Here is a 5574-nt window from a genome sequence, read left to right as displayed (position 1 = left end):
CTGGTGGCGCACATCTGCACACACCTTGGTGCACATAACAAAATTTATTCCATGCATGGATGGAAAATATTAGAGGGAACATTGCTGGGAACCCATCTTCCATAGGCTCCTTAGAAATCGCAGCCTCAGCTATTGCAGCTAACACTGCACTTTCCACCAGTGGATCTCAATGTGTCCATTCATATATACAAATGCAGGTTTCAGCAGGCAAACATTTCCATACATGTCGGTCTTGTCTACACTACACAATTAGGTCGATGTAAGGCAGCTTACATCAGGGTATGCACTACAGCCTTGCTCCCGCCGATGTAAGTGCCCTACTCCACCGACAACATAACTCCATCTCCACAAGAGGCATAGGGCTTATGTCGGTGTAGTTACGGTGATGCAGTGTCTGTGTAGATGCTGCGTTCCTTACATTGGCTGTTTGCTGTCATTCTTTTCTCCAGAAAGGATTGAAATTGACAAGAAAACTGGGCTGTCACTGGGGTGGGGGTAGGGAGGCTCCAGCTAGAGCCCAGCTGCCCCTTGGGTCTGTGCTCCCAGCCAGGCTGCACCCGCCCTGCTCCCCACTTGGCTGTCCCCTGAGTCCTAGCTCCCTGCTCCCAGCCAGACTACAACTGCCCTGCTCGGAGCTCAGCTGCCCCCTGGGTCCTGGCTCTCTGAGGGGAGTGCAGGAGCCACCCAGACTCCGGGTGCGGATCTCCGCCCGCTGGGAACCCAAGAGGACAGCTAGACTCCCAGGAGCAGGGAGCCAAGAGCCCTGGAGAGGGGCACTTGGGTTCCCGGCAGGGACTGCGTGCAGACCTGAGATCCTGCCCCTCTCCCCACTGCCCCTCTTAAGTTGGTGGAAGTGCTCCTGGTGAGGATGTGCACTACCAACAGAAGGAGGATAGTGTAGACATCAACCTCCGTAGTAACTACCTAACATGGGTCGACTTAAGTTTCTAGTGTAGATATGCCCTCACACAGTTTGCCTTTTTTTTTTCTTTTTTTTAAATGTGCTATTGTTCCACTGGTCACTGAAGAGTGAGTCATTTGAAAAAAGGCATCGTTAGCTTCTAATGCCCAATCTACGTGACTTTAAATAACCCCAGGTCAAGTTTATGAAAATTCCAAGATCTGGGTCTATGAGCTATAAGACAAAGCACACATGCACATCCATATACCCACAGACTGTAACCCATCACTGAGAAAAGAATCTAGAGTGGATTTTTAGCAAATGCTAGGTAGTTTCTTTCAAAACATGGTCCAAAAATAGAGAACTCTGTTAATGACAACAAAAATCCAAGTTTATTCCATTTTTTGTTTAAGGTCTCTTCTGAATATTTATTTCAGATGGCCCAGATTTAACCCAAAGCCTCCCCCGCTTCCAAAGAGGACACCATTTTAGAGTAATGCATATGAAAATTCTTCAAAGGGAAAATTAAAATGCACTTTGAAACTGAACGTCATCATAAACATGAAAATGTACAGCTTTAAAAGACATCCACCTAGTGAGTAGCAAAAACTCAGTTTCAAAGTAAAATATGGATTTTTTACACAATTGAAATGAATACAAAATAGCTACAAAAATATGAGTTCAGTTACTCTGCATTTCTGGAATGAATTCAGTGCTCACAGTGGAATAATTATGTATATTCTAAACAAAATATAGCTGTAAGGTAATGGAATTATTTCCTGTTTTTGAAGGAAATCTCACAGGATTAACGTGAGCTAGTGATTTTAAAAAGGTAATTGTTTAGGGTCAAATGGAAGGATGACTTGCACCCAAAAAGTAAGCAGTAATGACTGATACAGAAAGCATATGGAGCAGCTGGCAGTAACTGACTGTTAGGTAATTTTAAACTACAGGTGTGGTTCACTGGTACAGGAGATGTAAACAACAGCCAGGAGCAAGGAATTTTAAATTATTGTAATCCTGCTTATTAAACAGCATTCAAAGAAACTAGAAGGGGTTAAGACCAATATAACCCTCTTGGGAAGCTGGAGGGAACAACCAAGCTGCAGCATTTGTGGATAATGTTTATCTCCAGGCTCCAAATGTCTTTTCCACAGTTCTTTCAGACATCGCTGCTTTTCACCCAGCCTCCCCATCACTCTCATATCTTCCCTCTGGCTAATACCTTCTGTCCATCCTCCATCTCAGTATACTTCCCTTCAGACTCCTACTTTTTAACTAGAAGATCACTGATATTCTGTCTCACCAACACAAAGTTAGTGACACAAACCCATTTCTCGCTTCTCGCTGGCCAGATGGTCTGGAATTTCACTTGCTGTTTTAAAGATGACTACATAATCTGGTCCATTCTTCACTTAAAATAAAATAGACCATCCCCAAGAACTTTTAACATGTAGGGATTAAGTGCTAAAATACAGAATTCAGACAAAAAGAAAAGGAGTACTTGTGGCACCTTAGAGAAATGCTGGAAATGGCCCAACTTGATGATCACTTTAGATAAGCTATTACCAGCAGGAGAGTGGGGTGGGAGGAGGTATTGTTTCATGGTCTCTGTGTATATATAATGTCTTCTGCAGTTTCCACAGTATGCATCCAATGAAGTGAGCTGTAGCTCACGAAAGCTCATGCTCAAATAAATTGGTTAGTCTCTAAGGTGCCACAAGTACTCCTTTTCTTTTTGCGAATACAGACTAACACGGCTGTTACTCTGAAGACTTCAGACACTCACTTCTCAGACTAACAGGGGATGAGCGTATTGCAAGAGAAGAAGTGGGGAAGCAAGTTTTATATCCATAGCATGGAACATCTTGCTGCCTGAAGTGGACAGGAGCACCCTGCCAATGTGCATCGAACAGGGCTCTATCCTGTTCACATTTAAATGAATGCTACTTTTACCACTGACTTCAAGGAGAGCAGGACGAGGCCCTGCAGGTACATCAAGAGAGCAAAAAAACAAACAACAAGCCCACCAAGCCTTGGAGTCTGGGTGAACTAACTTGGGCACATGGGGCTCGCGCTGCAGAGATAAAAAGAGCAGCATAGATGTTCAGACTCCAGCTGGAGCCCAGGCTCTGAGACCCTCCCCCACCTCGCTGGGTTTCAAAGTCCAGGCTCCAGCCTGAGTGGGAATGTCTATACTGCTATTTTTAGCCCCGCAGCGGCAGCATGTGCCTGACTCAGTTGACCTGGTTCTGAGACTCACTGCTGTGGGTCTTTTTTTGACATACAGAGAACATTCTAAAATTAATAATGCTCAGGAAGGAATTAAAGGGGAACAGTGTGGCCTTCCATGAAACTAGTGTTTTCAGGGCTCAGTTCAGCAAATCATCCCTTAGCAAAGCACTTAATGACAGTTTTCAGAGTAGCAGCCGTGTTAGTGTGTATTCGCAAAAAGAAAAGGAGTATTTGTGGCACCTTAGAGACAAAGCAATTTATTTGAGCATAAGTTTTCGTGAATGCATCCGATGAAGTGAGCTGTAGCTCACGAAAGCTCATGCTCAAATAAACTGGTTAGTCTCTAAGGTGCCACAAGTACTCCTTTTCTCAAAGCACTTAAGTATATGCTTATGTCCCATTAATTTATTTTTAACGTGAAGCATATGCTTAGGTGCTTTGGGAACAGGAATTAACTTATACTTAAGTATTCTGCTGCACTGGGGCTTGAGCTCCCTTACTGCCTCATAAGAACGGCCATACTAGGTCAGACCAATGGTCCATCTAGCCCAGTATCCTGTCTTCCAGCAGTGGCCAATGCCAGGTGCCCCAGAGGGAATGAACAGAACAGGCAACCACCAACTGATCCATCCCCTGTCGCCCATTCCCAGCTTCTGGCAAACAGAGGTTAGGGACACCATCCCTGCTCATCCTGGCTAATAACCACTGATGGACCTATCCTCCACGAATTTTTCTAGTTCTTTTTTGAACCCTGTTATAGTCTTGGCCTTCACAAAATCCTCTGGCAAAGAGTTCCACAGGTTGACTGTGTGTTGTGTGAAGAAAAACTTCCTTTTGTTTGTTTTAAACCTGCCCCCTATTAATTTCATTTGGTGACCCCTAGTTCTTGTGTTATTTACTCCTTCTCATAATACTTCCTTATTTACTTTCTCCACACCAGTAATGTTTTTATAGACCTCTATCATATCCCCCCTTAGTCGTCTCTTTTCCAAGCTGAAAAGTCCCAGTCTTATTAATCTCTCCTCATACAGAAGCTGTTCCATACCCCCTAATAATTTTTGTTGCCCTTTTCTGAACTTTTTCCAATTCCAATGTGTCTTTTTTGAGATGGGGCGACCACATCTGCACGCTGTATTCAAGATGTGGTACCATAGATTTATATAGAGGCAATATGATATTTTCTGTCATATTATCTATTGCTTTCTTAATGATTCCTTTTCTCACCTCTGGAAATGTGCTCCTGATTAACGGTATCCAGGGTGATGTGGGAATGAGGGAGCCTGACGAAAGAACAGGAGGTTCCCCTTAATACTTTCCCCCAAAATCTATTAAATGGTCTAAAACTTCACAGAAGAGAAAACAGAGCATGGCCTTGACTATATTATAAATAGTAGCTAAAAGCATACACAACTCATCAGCATCTCTCAAACATTAATGCTTACCCTTGCCAAAAAGACACTGCCAAAGGCAGTAACACTGCATTCTCCGTTTTCTAATTATAAATTTAACTTTAATGCCAAACCCTCAGAATGCTAAATCCAGCTAGTATCTCAAGCAGAAATCTAATATTTACATATTGCTCTGTTTGAGCTGAGTTCCTAGGACACAATGGAGGAAAGATGACTTGGGGGCGAGGCATCTTTGTCAAGTTTTCAATATATTCCTATAAACAAAGTTTTCGTTGCGTTTTTTTGGGGAGGGGTCTATCAAAAGCTTCCTTCTAATGTAATGCACAACACACACAGTTTACAATGACTACACAAAGTCAGATCATTTTGTAAAAAAAAAAAAAAAAAAAAAAATCAGTTATCCAGAAGTTACTGTAACAATTTAATTTGCTCATTGGTTTTTGTGTTATAATAAGACCTTACGAAACAAATACCTTACCATAGATTTCACATAAATGTCATGGAATTATTGAATACACAGTCGTTTCTACCCATATTTTTTTAGAACATTTTATAGTAGTTCTAAGTTTTTCTTTCCCCTGTTGGGCAAAGCTTACAAAACCCTGCCCTCCCCAATTATGTATGGCATTCTTGCTTTGAACTGATGCCTTCCAACCTGTATTCGTTTGTCTAAATAATTTAAACCACATGGTGCAACATTCTGGCACATTCTGGTTAGTATATGACACTTCCGGTTTGTGAGCTGCACATAACTGTATAAAGACGCGCCCAGTGGCACCATTAACAAATATTCTCCAAACCCTTGACTGCTCTGCTGCTAAGCAGTCAACTCGAAATAGGTTCCCTAGGTAACTGAAGTATCCTCTGTCCTGTGCGCATGTACAAGGCACTTCTGAAATGCAGAGACAGCTTCACATTTAAAACAAAAAAAGAAAAAAATATGTCCGTTGGCCACAGTAATAGAACAAGCAAAACGCTAAGAGTTACCTGTATTGTTTTCTTTTCTTTAATATAAAAAGTATAACTGCA

The sequence above is a fragment of the Lepidochelys olivacea genome (genome assembly GCF_965140295.1).
Source record: "Lepidochelys olivacea isolate rLepOli2 genome assembly, chromosome: 27".
Taxonomy (NCBI): Eukaryota; Metazoa; Chordata; order Testudines; family Cheloniidae; genus Lepidochelys; species Lepidochelys olivacea.
Note: the sequence above shows the minus strand (reverse complement) of the source record.